Here is an 11,499-nt window from a genome sequence, read left to right on the forward strand (position 1 = left end):
AATCTTCCAGCTTCATACAACTCAATAGCAAAAAAGACCCCAAACAATCCAACTTAAAAATGCGCAGAGGATCTGAATAGACATTTTCCAAAGAAGACAGATGGCCAATAGGTACCTGAAAAGATGCTCAATATCAATAACTATCAGGGAAATGCAAATCAAAACCACAATGAGTTATCACCTCACATGTGTTAGAATGACTATAACTAAAAAGGCAAGAAATAACAAGTGTTGGCAAGGATGTGGAGAAAAGGGAACATTTGTGCACTGTTGGTGGGAATGTAAATCGGTGCAACCACTATGGAAAAGAGTATGGAGGTTTGAGATTTCCTCAGAATTTAAAAATAGAACTACCTTATTATCCAGCAATTCCACTTTTGGGTATTTATCTGAAGAAAGCAAAAACACTGATTTGAAAAGCTAGATGCACCCCCATGTTCATTGCAGCATTATTTATAATAGCCAATATATGGAAACAACCGAAGTGTCCAGCAATGGATGAGTGGATACAGAAAGTGTGGTATATATCTATAATGGACTATGATTCAGCCGTAAAAAAGGGGAGATCTGGGCTTCCCTGGTGGTGCAGTGGTTGAGAGTCCGCCTGCCGATGCAGGGGACACGGGTTCGTGCCCCGGTCCGGGAAGATCCCCCCTGCCGCGGAGCGGCTGGGCCCGTGAGCCATGGCCGCTGAGCCTGCGCGTCCAGAGCCTGTGCTCCGCAACAGGAGAGGCCACAACTGTGAGAGGCCCGCGTACCGCAAAAAAAAAAAAAAAAGAAGGGGAGATCTTGCCATTTTCAATAACACGGATGGAACTTGCAGGCATTATGCTAAGTGAAATAAGTCAGATAGAGAAAGACAAATACAATATTTCTCTCTTATATGTGGAATCTAAAAAAACAAAAACAAAAAGCAAGCTCATAGATACAGAAAAGAGATTGGTGGCTGCAAGAGGCAGGGAGTAGGAGAAATGGGTGAAGTGGGGTTTTTTTTAGTTTAACTAAATTAATAAAAATCTTTAAAAATAAAAATCTTGGGGCTTCCCTGGTGGCGCAGTGGTTAAGAGTCCACCAGCCAATGCAGGGGACACAGGTTCGAGCCCTGGTCCAGGAGGATCCCACATGCCTTGGAGCAACTGAGTCCATGTGCCACAACTACTGAGCCTGGGCTCTAGAGCCCACGAGCCACAACTACTGAGCCCATGTGCCACAACTATTGAAGCCCACGCACCTAGAGCCCGTGCTCTGCAACAAGAGAAGTCACCGCAATGAGAAGCCCGCGCACCGCAACGAAGAGTGGCCCCCGCTCACCACAACTAGAGAAAGCCTGCACACAGCAACGAAGACCCAACGCAGCCAAAAATAAATAAATTTATAAAAATTAAAAAAAAATCTTGCAGCAAACTAGGACTGGAAGGGAACTTTCTCATCTTGATAAAAGGCATCTATGAAACACCTACATTTAACAGTATATTTCATAATAAAAGACTGAATGCTTTCTCCCTACAATTAGGAAAAGGTAAGGATGTCTGCTATCACCAGTTCAATTCAATATTACACTAGAGTTCTAGCCAGTGCAATAAGAAAAATCAAAGACGTCTGGAACAGAGAGGAAGAAGTAAAACTCTTTATTCACAGACAGCATGATAACAGAAAATCTCATGCACTCTACAAAAAAGCTACTAGAATCGTTAATGGGTTTTGCAGTTGCAAGATACAAGATCAATATACAAAAATCAGTCGTATTTCTATATATTAGCAATAAACAATCAGAAACTGAATTTTTAAAAAACCATTTAAAATACATCAAGAAATATAAAAATTAAATACTTAAGGATAAATCTGACCCCCAAAATACAAGACCTATATATTAAAGTTATAAAACAGTGTTGAGAGAAATTAAAGGAGATTAAATAATTGGAGAGATATACTGTGTTCATGGCTTGAAAAATTCAAATTTTTAAGATATCAATTCTCCCCAAATTGACCTATAGACTCAATACCCAAATAAAATCCCAAATAAAATCCCAGTAAGTTTCTTTGTATAAACTGACAATTTCTAAAATTCATATGGAAGTGCAAAGGACTTAGAGAGCCAAAACAATTTTGAAAACAACAAATTCAGATGACCTACGCTACCTGCTTTAAGATTTATTATAAAGCTATAGTAATCGGGCTTCCCTGGTGGCACAGTGGTTGAGAATCTGCCTGCCAATGCAGGGGACACGGGTTCAAGCCCTGGTCTGGGAAGATCCCACATGCCGCGGAGCAACTAGGCCTGTGAGCCACAACTACTGAGCCAGCGCATCTGAAGCCTGTGCTCCGCAACAAGAGAGGCCGTGATAGTGAGAGGCCCGCGCACCGTGATGAAGAGTGGCCCCCACTTGCCGCAACTAGAGAAAGCCCTAGCACAGACACGAAGACCCAACACAGCCAAAAATAAATAAATAAATAAATAAATTTTTAAAAAAAGCTACAGTAATCAAGAGAGTGTAGTATTGACATCAAGGTAGACAAATAAATGAATGGAATAGAATAGAAAGTCCAGAAATTGTCTCACACATACATGATTAATTTTTGACAAAGATGCAGAGGCAACTCAGTGGAGGAAGGACAGCCTTTTCAGCAAATGGTACAAGAACAATTGGATGTTCATATGCTAAAGACACACACACCACAAAACAAAACAAAAATTTTAAAACCCTCTATCTGTACCATATCTGTACCATATGTAAAAATTAACTCAAGATGTATCATAGACCTAATTGTAAAACCTAAAACTATAAAATTTCTAGAAGAAAACCGAGAATAAAATCTTTGTGACCTTGCATTAAGCAGAAATTTCTTAGATACGACACCAAAAGTACAATCTCTAAAAGAAGAATGGATAAATTGGACTTTGTCAAAATTAATAACTTCTGCTCTTTGAAAGACGTTGTTAAGAGAGTGGAAATACAAGCCGCAAGATTGGAGAAAATAATTGCAGATCACATGTCTAATAAAGAATTTGTATCCAGATTATATAAATAACTCTCCCAACTCACAAGAAAACAACCCAATTTTTTTTATTGACGTATAGTTTATTTATAATATTGTGTTATTTTCAGGTGTATAGCAAAGTGATTTAGTTAAATATTTTTCATATTATTTTCCATTATAGGTTATTACAAGATATTGACTATAGTTCCCTATACAGTAAATCCTTGTTGTTTATCTATTTTATATGTAGTAGTGTATATCTGTTAATCCCATACTCCTAATTTATCCCTCCCCCTGAATCATAAGTTTGTTTTCTATGTCTCTGAGTCTGTTTCTGTTTTGTAAATAAGTCCATTTGTATTATTTTTTAGATTCCACATATAATGTTTGTCTTTCTCTGTCTGCCTTACTTCACTTAGTATGATATCCTCTAGATCCATCCATGTTGCTGCAAATGGCAATATTTCATTCTTTTTATGGTTGAGTAATATTCCATTGTGTATATATATATATATATAAATCACATATTCTTTATCCATTCATCTGTTTTTTTGTTTGTTTGTTTGTTTTAAGGTTAAAAAACCAAAACTTTTATTTAGAAAGGCTGAAATGATTGTATGCTAATTTGAACAGCTAGGTTGTATAAGAAAGTTCCTTTTTTTTTTTTTTTCAGGCTGCACCTCACGGCTTGTGGGATCCTAGTTCCCTGACCAGGGATTGAACCCAGGCCTCAGCTGTGAAAGCACAGAGTCCTAACCACTGGGCCACCAGGGAATTCCCAAGAATGTTCCATTTTTGATGTCTTCCAAGAATTGGATTCCATTATGTGTGCTTTGTTCTTTCTTCAGACCTCTTAACTTCAGACTGGAGTTGAGCAGAAATATGGCTTACTCCTTTCCCCTGAAATCATTCTCAGGCTCCAGACAAGGGGCTGGACCTTTGGGTGAACAAGCAGGTAAGTGGCAATGGTACCTTTTAACTCGGGAGGCTTTCCAGGAGTGATACAGGAACAAGGAACAAGCTGCTGCAGAATGAGAACATCATGTAATTAGCCAAGTATCTAAAATAGCCAAAACTATTCTCGCTATGAATGGCCAAGAAAAGCCAAGCAAATGCTGTCCACAGACATTTGCTGTATCTTAGACAGTTCCTTATGGAACAAGTTCTCACCCTCTCTCCCAGTTAGCTCCAGCGGGTTCACCATTACAGGCTCTGGGGCTAGAACAGGGGTAAGACAGGATGCTTGCCTTCCTCATTGGCATCCATTCATCTGTTGATGGATACCTAGGTTGCTTCCATGTCTTGGCTAACAAGCAAACCAATTTTTTAAATGATTAAAAGAATCGAACACCAAAGAAGAGATACATACAGATGGTGAATAAGCACAAAAAGATGCTCCACGTCACAGAACTCTCCTATTGAGGCTGGTCAGAGACTCAGCTCAGCATCCTTACCCACCATTAATACACCTAGCAGCAGCTTTTATCCCAATCTGTCTTTCTAGAGTCTTCTCTTGCTCTAGGCTCCATTTGCTAGGCAAATGTAAAATAAAGCCAGAATGAGACACCGCCGCGTAACTATTTCTGTGTCTAAAATGATGGCATGTAAAATCAAAGACTCACTATACCAGTATTGGCGAGGACAGGGAAAAACTGGAACCCATGTGCTCTGCTGGTGGGAATGTAAAATTGTACAATCACTTCAGAAAACAGTTTGACAGTATCTTAAAAAGTTAAATATAAATTTACCATATGACCCAGAAATTCCAGTGCTAGGTATCTACCCAAGAGAAATGAAAACACGTCCACACAAAGACTTGTACAAGAATGTTCCTGGCAGCATTATTCATTATAGCCACAAAAAAGGGGAAATAATCCAAATGTCCATCAACTCATAAATGGACAAACTAAATGTGGTATCCATACAACAGAAAATGGCAATAAAAAGAAATGAAGTACTGACACGTGCTACAACATGGACGAACCTCATCAACGTTAAGTGAAAGAAGCCATACAAAAAAGACCACATACTGATGACTCCAATTATATGAAATGTCCAGAAAAGGCATATCTATGGAGACAGAAAATAAGATTAGTGGTTCCATGTGTCTGGGTGGGAACAGAGATTTACTGCAAATGGGCAGGAGGGATCATTGTGAGGTAATGAAAATATCCTAAAATTGGATTGTGGTGATGAGGGCTGCAGAACTTTGTAAATTTGCTGAAATGATTGAATTGTACATTTAAAAAGAGTGAATTTAGGGGCTTCCCTGGTGGCGCAGTTGTTGAGAGTCCGCCTGCCGATGCAGGGGACACGGGTTTGTGCCCCGGTCCAGGAAGATCCCACATGCCGCAGAGCGTCTGGGCCCGTGAGCCATGGCCGCTGAGCCTGCGCGTCTGGAGCCTGTGCTCTGCAACGGGAAAGGCCACAACAGTGAGAGGCCCGCGTACCGCAAAAACAAAACAAAACAAAACACAAACAAAAAGAGTGAATTTTATGATACATATATTGTACCTCAGTAAAGCTGTTTTTTTTTTTTAAAGTTAAACATACGTGACCCATTTGTTCTACTTCTAAGCATTTATCTAAGGGAAAAAATATAATCTACATGAAGACTTGTATATGAATGTTCGTAGCAGCCATATTGTATATCCAAGTGTCCATCAAGGGGGGAATGGCTAAACAAATTGTGGTACATCCATCCATACAATGGATACTACTCAGCAATAAAAATGAACAAACTACTTGTCCACACACAATACGGATGCATCTCAAAATAATTATGCTGGGAATTCCCTGGCGGTCCAGCGGTTAGGACTCTGCACTTTTACTGCTGAGGGCGTGGGTTGAATCCATGGTGAGGGAACTAGGATCCCGCAAGCTGCGCGGCCAAAAAAAAAAAAAGTAAAAAAACAAAGTTTTGCTGAGTGGGAAAAGAGTACACACTGAATCTTCAGTCTATATAAAACTTGAGAAGATGTAAACTCATCTATAGTGACAGAAAGATGAGGGGTTGCTTGGAGATGGGGTGGGCGGGAGGGATGATGATGGGGCACAAGGAAACGTGGGGCATGATGGGTTTGTTCACTGTCCTGATTGTGGTGATGTTTCATAGGTGCATACATCTGCCCAAACTTATCAAATTGTACACTTTAAACATGGGCAGGGCTTCCCTGGTGGCGCAGTGGTTGAGAGTCCGCCTGCCGATGCAGGGGACGCAGGTTCGTGCCCCGGTCCGGGAAGATCCCACATGCCGCGGAGCGGCTGGGCCCGTAAGCCATGGCCGCTGAGCCTGCGCGTCCGGAGCCTGTGCTCCGCAATGGGAGAGGCTGCGGCAGTGAGAGGCCCGCAAAAAAAAAAAAAACAAAAAAAAAACATGGGCAGTTATTGTATGTTAACTATATCTCAATAAAGCTATTAAAAGGTATGAAGCAAGTAAGCAAACAATAAAGAACTTGGCCTAGCTGGGCGCAGTATGTTTGCCCTCACTGGAAATGGACCATTTCCACTCTTATGCCATGATGCCGCCTCAGGGATGAAGGTTAATCCTCCTGGTGGTCAGAGCTGTGAGCTGTACACTTGGTCATCCATTCATGAGGAGGGATGAACAGTCTAAGGACGAGATGATACACAATCTCCTGGGTGGTGGCAAATGGTGTGACTGGAGGTCAGAGCTCAGGAGAAAGAGATCAGAAGACTAGCGCCAAGAACTGGGGAAAGGGGGAAGATGAACCAATGCTGTCCGGTACATGGGGGCGCACGGGATCACATCTTGGTGTCTCATGTTTCAAATCCACCAGAGGACATCTGCTGCCTGGGAGACGGCCCACGACCAGCTGGAACGGACGATGCAGCTGGTAAATATCAGCCCCCCTCTCTGCTCAGCCACCCCAGTGCAGGTGCGATGGGCCCAGGGACAGAGCAGCCAAGATGACGGGGTGAAGTAGCCTGGGCTCCTTTCCTAAAGGCTCGGTCCTGCTGCTGCTGGACCCCTAGTCTGCAGGACCAAAGCTGAGCCCTTGATACGACATCTCCAAGAGACCAGCCAGCCATTGATCTGGTGGCAGATCAATTACATCAGGTCCCCTTTGACCCTAAAGGGAGCGGTTTGTACTTATTGAAATTGATGCTACTCCATGTAAGGGTTCGCCTGACCTGCCTTCAGGGCTATTGCCCGCACCACCACCTGAGGGCTTAAGGCTGCCTGATGTAGTGACGTGGTATGCCACACCACATTGTCTCACACCAAGGGACCCATTTTTGTGCAGAACAGGTGGGACAATGGGCATCTGACTAAAGGATCCACTGATCTTACCAGGGACCCCAACACCCGAGTGGCATGTCCTGCTAAAGACATAGCTCAGGGACCATACGCTACAGCTGTGTTCGCCAGGGAGTTGACATATGCAGCTGTGTCCCCTGAGGCTAGATTACATGGGGAAGGGAAGCAGAGGGTGGACCCTCTCCCTACTGCTCGCAGTGAAGCACTTGTGGAACTTGCGTTTCCTATCCCTGCAAACATTGGCTCTGCCCCGTTGGAAGTGCCAGTGCCCGGGGCTAGGAAACTTCTGCCAGGGGACACGATAGGGTCCCACAGTCCCAATGAACTTGAAGACGTGACCATCACCTGGTCTTCGGGCCTCTCTGCTGGTGGACCAGCAGGCAAAGAGAATTACTGTACTGCTGGGGCTAATAGATTCCCATCCCCGTGAGGAGTCAGGACAGCGTGTACAAAATGAGGCAGAGGTTTTTCCAGAACCTCCTCTGGTGTCTCTCGGTGTCTCCACACCCACTGAAAATAGTAAGTGGCAATTGTGGCAATCACAGCCCACCCAGGGCAAACAGCCAAGGGCTCAGATCCCTCGGGGATGAAGATCTGGATGACCCCACCGGGAAATAATCAGACTAGCTGCAGTTTTGGCCATGGAATGGGGGTGGACGAGGGACCGACCGTATCACCTCGAAGGGGACTCGGTTTAATGGGACTTAGACCTCCCCTCTCGGGGAAGAAGGGCGGGGAGGCAAGAGCAGATCTGAGTGATCGGAGGGGTGAACGCTTCAGACCCTCTTGGCCTTACCCGCCTTTTGTTCCGGCTCTGCCTCGGCTGAGCGGTCTGATGCAAACGCAACTCGCCTGGCCACACCCCCTGCCTGAGTCCTGGCCCTCTCACCTCCACCACCCCCCGCGGGCCCCACTTGGTGCTCAAGCATTTCAATATGCAACCCAGAAATGCACAGAGTCAATGTCCCATGGGGCAAATCTTCACCAGCTGGAAGAGGGAGACGGTGAATAAATTCTGCCCCCTTCCTCTCCACCAGGAAGGGGCGCCGAGACTCATTCCATGCCTCCTCAGGGTCACATTTGGTGGCGGCCAACTCCACCACGCACACCCCTGCTGGCTCTCCCTCCTTCTGACCGCCCCCTCCGCCCTCACTGCGTTTCTCTGGGGTCGTTGTGCCGATTAAAACGAGGGCGCACAAGCCTTCTGCTTTAGGCTCTGCATTCCAGGAACCCGAAGCTGTGATTGCCACTGTCACATGCTGACTCCCCAGTGTGCGTCTCTGCACCAGACATCACCTGAACTCCAGGTTCACATATCCAACTATGGAAGAGGGACCCTAAGTTCAACACGTCCAAAACAAAACTCCCGATCTTCTCTTCCACACCTGCTCCACCAGGAAGCTTCCCCATCCTGCCACCGACCCAGGACAAAACCCGAGTCAGCCGTGACTCATCCAGTCCATCAGCACATTGCATTGTTTCTGTCTTCAAAAGGTCTCCAGAACTGACCACTTTTCACAGCCTCCATCAGAACCGCCTGGTGCAAGGCACCATCCTCTCCTCCCTGGAATATTGCACTTGCCTCCTGACTGGTCCCCCCTGCTTCCATCCTTACTCTCTTGTCTACTCTCCCTATAGCAGGACCCGGGACCGCTCGAGCATAAGTAAGTCAGCTCACGTCACCCCTTGGCTCGGAACTCTCCATGGCATCTACCTCGCTCACGGTGAAGCCAAGGTCCTCACAGTGGCCGGCAAGACCCCAGTCTCCCCTGGTTCCTTTCGCAACTGAAGTCCAACTGCTCTCCACCTCCCTTGCTCTGCTCCAGCCATGCTAGTCTCATTTTGTTCCTTGAAGTCACTGGCATGCTCGTACCTCAGGGCCTTTACACATGCGGCTCTGCCTGGAATGCCCCGCCCCAGATGTCCACAGGGCTTCATTCCCTACCGAATTCATTCGGCTCTTTCTTCAAACATCATCTTCTCAGCCAGGCCTACCCCAGCCACACTCTTGTTACCCCCTCCCTGACCTTCCCTGCCCCATTTTCCCCCATAGCCCTTATCTTCTGACATACTCTTTAACTCAGTGGTTTTGCCTGCTGTCTGCCTTCCCCCACAAGTATGTAAGCGCCATAAAGGCAGGGATTTTTTTCCACCTTATTCACTGCTGCGTCTCCAATGCCCAGAACCATGCTCGGCATACAGCAGGCACTCAAATATTTTGATGAATAAACTTCATCGTTTGTACAAAGGGGAAAATCGATCACTAGGTTTTTGAGAGGATTGGCAGTCACGCGTATGCATGTCTGACACAAGCCAAGCCCTCTACAAAAGTTGCCTGTTCTAATCTCTGAGTCTGGCTCAGAGACAGAAAACCCTGGCCTGGAGGTCAGAGTGAACCTAGCTGACATCTGTGAGCAGGACCCAGCGCTTGGAACAGGGAGGTACATTCCCGGCTACATATTCCGTGATTAAATTGCGACACTGTTACTGAAGGGCCCAAAATCTCAGGCTCTTGATTCCCCAGAACTCTCAGTGGGCAGATGAGGTAGTCTGAGGAGCCACAGGAATGAGTCTGGCCTTGACTGGGAATAAAGAACTAGGAGGTGTTGAGTGAGGCAAAGAGGGTAGAACACCGTTTTTCAAACGACTGGTCACGACCCAGGAGTGGCTGGTGAGCAATTTAGTGGGTTGCAAACAGCAGCTTCTTCATGAGAAAATACCTGTGTATTGCAGAAAAGGGGTAATGATTGACTTTTTTTTGGTGTCACTCGCACATATATGTGTGTACTCAATCGTGATGCATTTCTAATAATGGGTCAGGGTAAAAAAATGTTCAAAAGCCACTGGGCTTTGGGGAATTTGGACTTGGGCTCCAATCCAGCCTCCATCACCCTCCAGCTGCTGATGTCTGAACTAGTCCCAACCTCTCTGAGCCTCAGTTTCCACAGTGGAGTGGAAAATGTTAATTACTAAACATACAACACACTTGAAAGCCCCTAGGCGCCATGCCTACCTATCGGAAGTTTCCAGTAGCATTTGTTACTTCTGTCCCCCGGCGCTAGAGGGTTGATAAATGGTGCGACTGTGTTATCAGGGCAGGATCTGTTAATTCAGCAAGTATTTACTGAGTTCTGATTCTGTGCCAGGCACTGGTCTAGACCCTGGGCGCTTTACCAATGAACAAAACATGTAAAATTCTCATGTTTTGCTTATGTTCTTAGAGCTTATGCTCTAGCAGGTGCAGACACAGACAATATTGCTCAGATGACTAGGTAGGAGGGTACTCAGAAGGGTACTCAGAAGTGCCATGGGGGAGGGGAGAGAGGGATCTTAATAGGGAAGGGTGTGCACGGACCTCAATGAGGTGACGTCTCAGCAGACCTGGAGGTAAAGGAGTTAGTCAGCTGTGGTGCATTCTGGACCACGGGCAGAGGGTCAGCCAGGCAAAGGCCGTACGGTAGAGTGTGGGCAGCAGTTTCAAGGGAGAGCAAGGACCAGTGTGGCCGAAACAGAGGGAGCCGAAGAGGGAGGGGCAATCAGGGGCAGTGGATCCTGAAAGGCCACCACAAGGACTTGGGCCTCGACTCTGGGTGGGACAGGGAGCCAGAGCTGTATTTTGAGCAAAGGAGTAACACGAGCTGGGTTCTACTTCCAGCCTACGTCAAGGTCACTCTGGCTGCTGCTTTGAAACAAGTGTGAGAGGGCCAGGGTGGGAGGAGGGGCTGAGTTAGAGGTAGTAACGTGGGTCAGAGCCGTGACTGTGAATGGAGTGGATGAAATGGTCAGGGGCGAGGTGTATTTTTAAGACAGAAACTGACAGGTTGGACGCAGCACGTGTGACAGGGGAGTCCAGATCACGCCCCAAGTTTGTGACCTGGGAATCTGGAGGGACGAGGATGCCATCCGCTGAGGTGTGGAGGCCTCTGAAATGGATAAGCAGCGCAGGCAGTGGGCAGTGCAGAGCCCAGGGGACAGGTGTGCAGGGTCAGCGAAACTGACTAGTCACGCCCGAGCCACTGCTGAGGGCCCTTTAAAAAAAAAAAAAGAAAGAAAAGGTCACAACCAATTTCTCAGAAGACAAACTAGGGTGAACCAGTCTGAGTCATTACTTTTTAAGTGAAAAATGAATGGTTTAGAGTTATGGCGAAATCTGTAAAGAAATCACTCTAGATTTCCTGGTTCTCAAAGATCAGTTACGCCTTTTGCTCCTCTGAGAGTATCAGATTCCTTCCAAGAGT

General features: G+C 45.9%; 1 non-coding gene across 1 annotated transcript; it reads right to left on the reverse strand.

Moving 5' to 3' along the window:
• Positions 1-4,113: 4,113 nt before the first annotated feature.
• On the reverse strand, positions 4,114-4,240 carry LOC117309786 (small nucleolar RNA SNORD22). The gene has a single exon (XR_004524084.1). It is a non-coding gene; the product is annotated as a small nucleolar RNA SNORD22 (small nucleolar RNA).
• Between the last annotated feature and the right edge of the window lie 7,259 nt (positions 4,241-11,499).

This window comes from Tursiops truncatus, chromosome 1 (assembly GCF_011762595.2).
Source record: "Tursiops truncatus isolate mTurTru1 chromosome 1, mTurTru1.mat.Y, whole genome shotgun sequence".
NCBI lineage: Eukaryota > Metazoa > Chordata > Mammalia > Artiodactyla > Delphinidae > Tursiops > Tursiops truncatus.